The sequence below is a fragment of the Dipodomys spectabilis genome, unplaced genomic scaffold (assembly GCF_019054845.1).
Source record: "Dipodomys spectabilis isolate Male_0828 unplaced genomic scaffold, ASM1905484v1 ptg000488l, whole genome shotgun sequence".
NCBI lineage: Eukaryota > Metazoa > Chordata > Mammalia > Rodentia > Heteromyidae > Dipodomys > Dipodomys spectabilis.
The window spans coordinates 696,795-708,137 of record NW_024871165.1 but is presented as its reverse complement, the minus strand read 5'-3'; the positions used below and the strand labels follow the sequence as shown (position 1 = coordinate 708,137).

At 40.0% G+C, this 11,343-nt stretch overlaps 1 non-coding gene across 1 annotated transcript; it reads right to left on the bottom strand.

Moving 5' to 3' along the window:
- Positions 1–278: 278 nt before the first annotated feature.
- LOC122098731 lies at positions 279–441 on the bottom strand. Its single transcript, XR_006145798.1, has one exon. It is a non-coding gene; the product is annotated as a U1 spliceosomal RNA (small nuclear RNA).
- Between the last annotated feature and the right edge of the window lie 10,902 nt (positions 442–11,343).

The window sequence follows — 11,343 nt, the reverse complement described above, 5'->3', positions numbered from 1 at the left end:
CAGATCTCACGATTACATGTGTAAGCCACCTGCACCCAAATTCCTCATTTATTTTCTCATGGTGAGTTCAAGCTGATTTCTCTACTCCTTGTAGTTCCTAGCAACTACAAAGTAGTCCTAGAGGTACCTCATCGTTTATAGTAGTCCTTAGGACCAAGTGATTGCTGAGTGCAGGAAAGCAGATGAGGCAATATAAAATACAATGCTATCTATCTATCTATCTATCTATCTATCTATCTATCTATCTATCTATCTATCTATCTATCTATCTATCTATCCAGTGGAGAGAACTAACACAGTCCCCCACTACCACAAATTATACAGTCGAATTTCCCACATTTGGGGAAATCTCAGGGGTCAGCACATCTGAAGTGCAATAGATAAGCCTGGCCCTGGAAAACCATCTTCATGATCATAGTATCTCCCCTGCCAGGTAAGTAACAAGTGCCAGGTAAGTAACAAGGCTGACTTGGTATTTAAAAAACTAACAAACACATGAGAGTAGTTCACATTTGTAATCCTAGCTACTCAGAATGCTGAAATCTGAGGATTAAGCTTTAAATACTAGATAAATTTTGCTGAATTTTTATTAAAGCTCCTTTGGTGTTTTTAATTGAAGGTTTTATTTATTTTCTTATTTTACTGTTTCTTACTGTGACTACCAAAAACCTGAGTGACTTCCGTGGCTTGTATTCCTGGATTACTTTGGAGGTGCTCTAAGACTTCATCAGTGGCCAGACTTGTTCTACTCAGTGGAGTAGCCAGCCACAAAGTTGTAAGTGACAATACTTACAGTAAGCAAAATTACATAAAATTAAAAATTCAGACACACAGTTACACTAGCCATATTTCAAATAAAAATAGAATTCAAGTTTCAGTGAATGTTAGTAAAGTTATAATGCATTCATTTTATCTGTGTCCCCTGTCACACTGCCACAGAAGAATGGAATACTTAGGACATATCATGTGACTCCCAAAGCCTGGATGTACTTACTCTGTTCCTTTACAGAAAATGTTTGCCTGACCATGTACCCTAGTGAATATCATTTATTATGCAGAGCTACCCTCTTTTCTATATGCTGTTATTTCTCCCTATCCTTTTCTCCCTCCCTCTCTCTTCCCTCACCCAATCCCTCCCTTTCCTTGTTTTAGGGATCAAAACTCATGCATGGTAAGTTGCTAAGCTGAATCTCAGCCCTGTGTATGATTTTGTGTTTGGTGAGGGGGTACTTTTTCAGGGCTTGAACTTTGGCTCTGGACACTATCTCAACTTTCTTCCTCCCTCCCTCCCTTCCTTCCTCCCTTCCTTCCTTCCTTCCTTCCTTCCTTCCTTCCTTTCTTTCTTTCTCTCTTTCATTTTGTCAGTCATTGGGCCTGAACTCTGAAATCTGGGCCTGGTCACTGTCCCTCAGGTCTTTAGATGAAGGATAGTGCTTTACCATTTGAGCCACAGCACCACTTCTGGCTTTTTCCGACTTATGTGGTGATGAGTAATGGAACTCAGGGCCTTATGCATGCAAGACAATCACTCTACCCCTAAGCAACCTTCCCAGCCCTCATTTTATTTTAAAAATAAAATTCAAAACATGCCTTTTATGAATCCTCATTCAATTTATTGAAACATAGTATATATTCTTTAAGCTGTTTTTAAAATATTTTTAGTGTAAAAATATTATACAGAAGGTTTACACTTACATGAGTAAAGTAGTGGGCACATTTCCTAGTGAGCATTGTCACCTCCTCCTTTCTTTTTCCCCAAACATCCCTTCCCTTCCCACCTTCCCAACACCTCCCATCCACCACAAAAGTTGTAAAGTTTGTTTTCAACATAGTGTTTTGTACATCTCATTGTTACAATGGGTTAAACTGTATCCTTATTTAAGCATCTTGTTATGTACATATAAGACGCAGGTCACCAGAAACAAATACAGTGAATACAGAGTAATACCCTGGAGGAAGAACATACCAGAGAAACAAAAAAAATCACATAGTACATTATAAATATGTTAAAAACAATAGCAAGGAAGAAAAAAGCACTTGAGTTACTATCTTGAGGTTTATTTCACTTAACATCATCCTATATGGTCATATGTACATAGCTTTTGATTTTTTCTTCTTGTCCTAGACATATACTAGTTATTGAAAAAAAAGGGAAACTATAAGACCTACGTTTTGGGGGGGCCTGGCCTACTTCACTTAATATAATTTTTTCCAAGTCTTTCTATTTCCTAACAAGTGGGGTGATGTAATTCTAATGGAGGCATAGAATTCCATTGTGTACGTGTGTGTGTGTGTGTGTATAAATATATATATATATATATATATGTATATATACATATATATACATATATATATATATATATATACATGTATATGTATATATACATATATATGTCACATTTTCTTGATCCATTTATCTACTGAGGGACACCTGGGTTGGTTCCATATCCTAGCTATGGTAAATAATGCTGCAATAAACAATTGTGCTGGTAGCTTTAATATAGCCTTGTTTGCGATCATTTGGGTAAATGCTCAAAAGTGGGATTTCTGGGTCATAGGGAAGCTCTATGTGGAGTCTATTGAAGAATATCCATACTGCTTTCCAAAGGGGATGAACAAGTTTACACTCCCACCAACAATGCAGTAAGGTTCCTTTTTGACCACATCCCCTCCATCATCTGTTATTATTAGAGTTCTTGATTATAGCCATTCTAACTGGGGTGAGGTGGAATCTCAACATTGTCTTGATTTTCATTTTTATTCTTCATGTGTCTATTGGCCATTCCTATTTCCTCTTCAGAGACCTTTCTCTTTAAGTCTTTAGCCCACTTATTCATGGGGCAGTTGTTTCTTTGAGGATTTGTTTTTGGGGAATTTAATTTTTTGAGTTCTAAATATATTTTAGATATGAGACCCTTGTCCATTGTATGGCTAGTGAAGATCTTCTCCCAGTACTTGGGCTTTCTATTGATCTTGCTAGCTATGTCCTTTGCCATGCAGAAGCTCTGCAGTTTCATGCAATCCCATTTGTCCAACTTTTCTATGATTTTATGTGTTTCTTGGCCTTTATTAAGAAATTTTTGGCATGTGCCAAGGAGACCTAGAGGTTTTCCTCTTCCTTCCTGTAATGGTTTCAGGCTATCTCCTTTGACTCCAAGGTCTTTGATCCATTTGGAGTTGATTCTGTTGCAGGGTGCTATATAAGGATCTAGTTTTAGTTTTCTACAGGTGTGAAATATAGTATATATTTTATAAGTCTTTGTCCATCTCTCTAGAGGCCTCCACAAGTTTATATGTATTTGTAGCTTGGGAAGGGAAATAAGATTTAAATCAGGACAGTAGGAGGCTATGGTTTATAAGGCTCATTTGAGACCCTTTTGGAAGGAATGTTGACTTTTTCCATCTGATATCCTACAGATGACAATCTTGGTACAGGTATTGAGTAGACTGTCACAGGATGGGAAGCTTGTACTGATTTCTCCTGACTTTCCCTGGGGACAAAGAAGGTGAAGTAGCCATAGGCATGAATCTGTAGGGGGATTGCAATTTATTTGTACTGACTGTGTATTTCTAATTACTGTTGCCACAGGCCAGTGGGTGAAAGGTTTTTTTTCCTTTCCTACTTTAGCTGTAACTAGTTATTTTTCATTTTTTAAATTTTATTTTATTGTAAAGAGTCTATAGAGGGGTTAGAGTTACATAAATAAGGCAATGGGTACATTTCTGGTCAAGCATTGTTACCCCTTCCCTTGTTTTTCTTCCACTATCCCTTACCTCCCCCACCTCCCACACTCCTCCCCTCCCCACCCGAAGTTGTAAAGTTCATTTCCAACATACTGTCTTATGGGTGTCATTGTTGCAACGGGTCATCCTGTGTCCTTGTTTTAGCATTTTGTTATTTCCCTTCCCCTCCCCAAATTAGAAAAATGTATCTACAAGATGCAGGGTATCAAAGTCAAGTACAGTGACAACAGGGGATATACCACAGGGGGAAGAATATACAAAGGAAACCAAACACTTACATAATAAATCTAAAACAAAAACAACAAATGAACCCCAAGATATAGTAATTTGTTTTTATAGGACAGTTATTCTAAAACTCCCTAGACATCTTAAGTTTGGACTATTTCTTTTTTTCTGCCAGTCCTGTGGTTTGAATTTAGGGCACTCTACTGCTTGAGTCCCAGAGCACCACTTTGAGCTTTTTCTGAGTAGTATATCTTATATAGAGTGTCATAACTTTCCAGCTTAGGCAGGTTTCAAATAATGATCCTTAGTTCTCAGCTTCCTGAGCATCTAGGAGTACAAGTATGAGCCACTAGGACCTGCCTTGAATAATCCCATAGTTTTAACTACAGCTGTTTTCATATCCCCTACCAACAATGCTTTCTCATACTTTTTAAAGTTATCTCTAAATAGCTTAGGAAGGAGTTTGAGCATTGCTTAATCATTTTTTCACTTTCATTAGTATATACTAGTTGCACACACTGAGAGGTTTGATGGAGTTACTTCCACACACGCATATGATATACTTGCTCACATTCATCCTGACATCCCAGTGCCCAGCCCTTGAATTCAAGGCCCAGAACTACTGTGTACATGCAAACATTCACGGAGACACACACACACACACACACACACACACACACACACACACAGCAGAACAATTAGCAAAGGTTGTACTATGGATCAGGAACTGCAAGGAAACATGGGAAGGTAGATTGTCTTTTCCCAGTTTCTCTGTCTTCCTCCATTCTCTGCTTTTCCTCAGAACAACTCAAGCCCTCCACACCTCGCTTCTGTCTGTTTGAACACCCTGAGCCTGGCTTCCAGTATGCCATTCATAGGGAGCTGCCCTTGCCTGAATAGATGGTCCTCAAAGTAAGCAGACGGTCTCAGGTTATATTTTATTTTTCCATTTGGAGTGTGAATGCAGGCCCTGAGACCATAAGCAGCATCTTGAAGTGTATGGACAACTGTTTTGAGCTACAAAACTAACCTCAGAAAACAAGCAGAGGAAGTGGGATGCAAAATACACAACCTGAACCAATAGATCTATAGGTGACTGAGAGCCAATTTCCACATTAATGGCGTGAATATAAGGGTGAGTCCATCTGAAGACAGGTCTCCAACGATTTCATGGGACCCCATGGACAAGACACGTGTGTGTGTGTGTGTGTGTGTGTGTGTGTGTGTGTGTGTGTGTGTGTGTGTGTGCCTGAAGGCTGGGCTGAGGCTCAGGCTGAGGCTGAGTGCAACCTGCCCTTATGCCTTTTTTGCTGCTCTACCACTTCATCCACAGCTCCACTTCTGGCTTTTTTGGTAATTGATTGGAGATGAGATTCTGATGGACTCTCCTACCATGGCAGGCTTCAACTATGATCTTCAAATCCCAGCCTCATGAGTAGCTAGTATTAAAGAAGTGAGGCACTGGAACCTGTCAGGAAGCCTCTTAAATAACAGAGCTATTTTTAGGGAGACAGGAAACACCTCAGTCCAAAAGATGGTGTTGAGTTTTCATGTTTTAAAAGAAAAAAATGCACTCAATAGTGAAGTGTGAAGTAATATTGAAGGAAAGAAGACAGCAAACTTTCATAAATCTGGTGTTGTGAAAGCCCATCAGACATGAGTGTTTCATATAGGAATCAAAATAATATCTATGTGGCAACATTGAGACTCACCCATGTGGTCACGTGAACTGGTTGAAGACCTATTCTCAGACCGACTCACCTTCAAAAGTCTGGGATTCTGCTCTGTGGAAGATGTTTCCCAGTCACACTTGTAAGTCTCTTAGTTCTGTTTTTCACACTTCTCATCCCTCATTCTTAGTATTCACCAAGTATCTTTTCCATTGCTGCTCCAGAAGATGCTTTCAATGTCACTGTAAGAAGTGGCGCTGTAGCTCAAATGGTAGAGCTCTCACCTTGAGCTGAAGAGCTGAGGGACAGCGCCCAGGCCCAGAGTTCAAGCCCCACGGCCAACCAAAAAAAAAAAAAAAAAGAATCTTTGGGGCTGGGAAGGTGGCTCAGTGGTAGAGCACTTGCCTTGCATGCTCGCGGCCCTGGGTTCGATTCCTCAGCACCACATAAGAAAAAAGCTGGAAGTGGCGCTATGGCTCAAGTGGTAGAGCACTAGCCTTGAGCTGAAGAGCTGAGGGACAGCACCCAGTCCCAGAGTTCAGGCCCCACGACTGGACCCCCCCCAAAAAAAGAAAGTAATATCAATGTCACTGTAAGAATTCATCTAATAAGAGAAACTTGTTTGGAGAACTTTAATACTTATATTAATAATATCATTACTAATAAAGAGTATTATTCAAGAACTACTTTAAGATAAATAAAACGATTCGGAGCAGTTATGTAGTTTGGATATTAAATCTGATAACACACATATATTCCTAGGCCATTACAAATCTGTAGTTACTTCAATCTTACAATACAAATGTTCTTAAGAAAGAAAGTGTTGATAATATAAGCAACCCAGTAGTTGTTGAATGAGATAAATATAGTGAGGACTTCTGTTGAGCTAGTACACACTGGTTCTTGCTCTGAAAGCATCACCTATCTGTTCTGAGAGCCAGTCAGGCTTAAGTAGGACACATGCTTCCGGATGACAGACCTGCCTGGCATTCACTGCCTAAGTCCATTCAGGCCCACAGCCCATAGGCAATATAGACCAATCTTCAGAACAGTCATCCTGACTTTAAAGTTCAAGCCTCTAATCCTAGCTCATCAGCAGACTGATGTCTGAGGATTGTGGTTCAAAGTCACCCTGGGCAGCAAAGTCTGGAAGACTCTTACCTCCAGTTAACCACAAAAAAGCCACAGTGGAAGGTATAAACTGAGAGCAAGGGAAGGGGTGTAATTGTCCCCCAAAAATGTATTCATTACCTGACAACTGTTTAATTTAACTGACTTAACTGTTACCCCTCTGAACATCATATTCCTAATAATATTTTTTTTAAGAAAAGGAAAGATGAGTCTGTGAAGGTGGCTCAATGGTAGAGTGCTTTCCTTGCATTCATGAGGCCCTGAATTCAATTCTTCAGTACCATATAAGCAGAAAGAAAGCTGGAAGGCACACTGTGGCTCAAGTGGTAGAGCACTAGCCTTGATCTGAAGAGATGAGGGACAGTGCCCAAGCCCAGAATTCAGGCCCATAACTTACAAAAAAAATAAAGAAAAGGAAATAAAAAAGGAAGAGTATTGCTGCCAGGCTCAGTGTCCAAGCCTGTAATCCTAGCTATTCATGAGGCTGAGGATCAGTGATTGAAGCCAACTTGGGTAGGAAAGCCTGTACGACTTTTATCTCCAATTACGTGCAAAAAAACCTAGAAGTAGAGTTGTGGCTCCAGTGGTAAAGCAGTAGCCTTGAGGGGAAAAACATAAACTACAGGGATAGTATCCATTTCCTGAGTGCAAGCCCCAGAAAGGCACAGAATAAAAGAAGGAAAGACACTATGAACTTGGTTTATCTGTACCTGAGATGTCCTTGTTAGAGACGATTATGGACTGAAACTCTGAACAGGGCATACTAGGTCTGGCATTTTTTCTGCACAAACTGTGTGCACAACCATCTTAACTCCTTCGCTATTCTATAGTTGCAGGTTGCATTATCTTCTCACCATGGAAGAGGTCCAGTATTTACTTTCCCTAGGGTACCTGCTTCCTTGTCTTCTGCTCTTTATTCATGGACAGCAGTATTTTAACTGAGAATGCAAGGAGGAGGATTGGGAAGGCCTTGAAAAAGAGAATTTGCTAGAAGTGGGTGAGACGGTGGTGATAATGCCCAGGACCAGGTGAGCATTTTGGTGATGATTGGGCATGGTGTGTCATTCTTTATCAATATGCTGAGGGGCCATGGGCATGAAGAGGAGGCCTCAATGCCTCCTGGGGTCATACAGATTACACAGATATAAGCCAGCTAATCTTCCTCTCACTTTCCCAGCATGGAGTTATGGGCCCTGCCTGGAAGGGGACTCATGCCCAAGTACTGACAGCTATCCACACAACATCCAGTTGTGTCCTCTACGTTGTTACTACATTGAGAGCAGTGCAGCACAAATCACATGGAGCATGTCTAAATCATTAAAGGGATGGGAAAGTGGTTCTATGTTATATGGACCAAGACAGACAGAGAACACCATATAAGTTCCCTTTCAGAGTCCCCACTTCTGTTCAATGGCCAAGAGAACATACAGGAAAACCTCCAGAAGGAGGAGCTATGTTCCTAACCTGGACCCTTCACTGCATGATTTCCCACAGCTTATGGATACAATAAAACTAAATCTCTCCAAGATCAGGCATGAAGTCTCTCAGAGACCATTGCCCACATCTGTGAGGAGAGCATAGGAGGTAAAATGGACTGTCAGGGAGGGGAATAGCCACAGAGTGTCTCCGTGACATCTCTGGCATCCAGTATTCAGATAATTAGGGAAAGGTTATGAAAGCATATTTGGTGTGGATAATGAATCATTGCAGCAGGTGGCACAGAGGATGGGAAAGCTAGTTGAAGAGTACATGGGTCCCATCAAGTCCCAAGATGTGCAGATCTACCATCAAGAGAGCTGGACATTATGTTGGATATGTTACATGATAGCCTTTGCTAATGCCAGGTCTTAGACACGTGTTATACTACAGCGACTCTGCTGTCTACTACCACAAATGCATCACCAAGATCATCCTAAGGAAGAACTTCATAGACATTATCATCTGATTGTGTGTGAGGTCTGGGGTGGGGGGGTGTATGTGTGGACACTAGAGATTCCACTTTGGGTCTGGACAGTGCCCCTGAGCCTCTTTTGCTCAAGGCTTGTACTATAGCTCTTAAGCCACAGCTCCACTTTCAGCTTTTTTGATATTTTATTGAAGTCTCACAAGTATTTACTTACAAGATAAACTTTAATTATGAGGTGATATGATTTTAAGGATGATATACTACTATGCAAATGCAATAAATAAAAATGGGAGGTAAAAAGACACTCTAAGGACTATATAGGAAGTTTTATGAAAGCCATGAAAGTATATCTTAAAAAAGTGTTATTAGTGACTTAAACAGCAGTGCTAAATTTTTTGTCCTGTATAAATGAATGAAGTCAGTTATTTCTGTTTAAATGTATAATGTTATTTTTCTCTTTTTACTGTTTGTAATCCATACTATTAATATTAATAGGTGTAGGAGACTCAAGCTGAGCTGTTGAACCTGGAAAAGGTTTGAGAGGTTGGAACATCACCTGAATAGTACTCAGAAAGCTGAGAGCTGACTATGCAAAGTTTAAAACACAGCTCTGTGAAGTAAGCCAGGCCCAAAGAAATATAAGTCCCATGGTTTCCCTTATTTGAAATAACTAGTATATGTCTGAGACAAACAGAAACTGTCAGACAAGTTGATGTTAGGTGAAATGAACCCCAAGATAAGGATTCAAATGTTTTTTTTTTCTTTCTTGAGATTGTTTCCAACATATTTATAAAATGATTTCTTTGTTGCTTTGTATGTACCTCCCCATGGAATTAGCCCTGCTTTCACTGTAGTTGATGTTGGTATAATTTGTGGAAAGGAAGGAAAAAAAAAACAAATTGTTTAAATAGGGATACTGGTGGACCCATTGCAAGAATGAGATGTACAACACGTTATGTCAAAAAGCGAAATTTACAACTTTGGGGGGGGGGTAGGAAGAGCTGGAGGGAGGGGTGGGGGGCACGACATGGGGAGGGATGGGAGATGGGAAGGGATAGGAAGGGAAAACCAAGGAGGAGGCAGCAATGCTTGATAAGAAATGTACTCATTATCTTGCCCATGCAATTGTAACTCCTCTGTATGGTATTTTCACAATAAAAAAAAAAAGAAATAAATATATAAATAAGGTTACAGGTGACCCCATTAAAACAATGAAATGTATAAGATGTTATGTTGAAAAATGAACTTTACAACTTCGGTAGGGGGTGGGGGGAAGGAAGGGGGGTTGAGAGGGGAAGGGATGGTAAGGGGAAACAAAGGAGGAGGCAACAATGCTTGATAAGAAATGTACTCACTATCTTGTCAATGTAATTGTAACTCCTCTGTATGGTATTTTCACAATTAAAAAAAAAAGCACAGCTCTGGAGAGTGTTAAGCTATTCCCCCCTTCCATAGTGCTTTAAAGGCCTTGAAGCCTGGGAAGTAAAAGAATTGACAACTTAACCTAGGAAGCTAGATAAAATAGACCAAATGTCTGGATTTTCTCTAGGTTGTATTCTCCTTTCTCAAAACAAAAAGGGAACCAGTGTTTCTCACTCACTGTGGTGGCTCTGATTGCCATATAGAAGCTTCATTTTTGCATGTATCCATGGTAACCTTCCCAGTGTGAATCCAAATAAATATGATTGCTTGTATGACCTGGGGCCCAAGTGCCAGTAAGCCTTGGGACCCCAGGTCCTCATTGATTTTTTTTTCTTTTTCTCTACACCTGTCCGTGTATTTTCTAATTTTCTTCAGCTTGGTATCCTATTGCACTGCCTTGGGTTGCAATTAGCAACAAATATGAATATTCTTGAGTTGTAAAACATAAAGGCCTTACAAACTTTCTTATCCCAGATGGCTTCACACCACAATCCTCAGATCTAAGCCTTCTGAGTAGGATTACAGGCATAAGCCACTGGCAACCAGCATGCATCTGAAGACTTGATGTCAGTGAGATCTTTCTTGGGGAATGTCTGCACATCTCAGTCCTCCTCAGCTCTGTTACTTCCTGTTACCCAAACAGAGTCAAACACTTTCACTCCTTTATGTTCAAAATCCTTGAGGTTAGTGAACTGACTTGCCTGCCATGTAGCTCCTTTCTATAAATACAATAGTGGGTTTTACTCCTTACCATCGATTAACTAAATTAACTGGGATCCACACAGAGGTGACATGTCCTTTTCTGGATTGCACACCGTACACCTATGTTTTACTTTATCTAATAAAGTTAACATAACTTACCTTGTTTGAGGGTTCTTAGTTCCCATATTTCTTCCTTCTCATCCCTCTTTCCCTTGCACAGAGGGAAGAACCATTTGGAATTGTGAAGAGTGAGTTTTTAGTCATTTTCTGAAAAGCTTTGCCAATGGATCCTGATTTCCAAGTCCTGAGTAACTGGCCTGTAAAGCCTTGTTCTTTAATCTCTCCTCAGCTGACACAAATGACCATATATATCTAAAAAAGGCTTTGGGAAATGAGTTCAGGTTATCAGTTAGGAATCCTTATTACCTGGTCACTGTGCACAAGTTGTTTTTGTTTTTTTGTTTTGTTTTGTTTGAATAGTGTACAATTAGTACCAGAATTAGACTTCCAAGTATTTTTTTTTAATTCAAAGCTAGCAGGCTC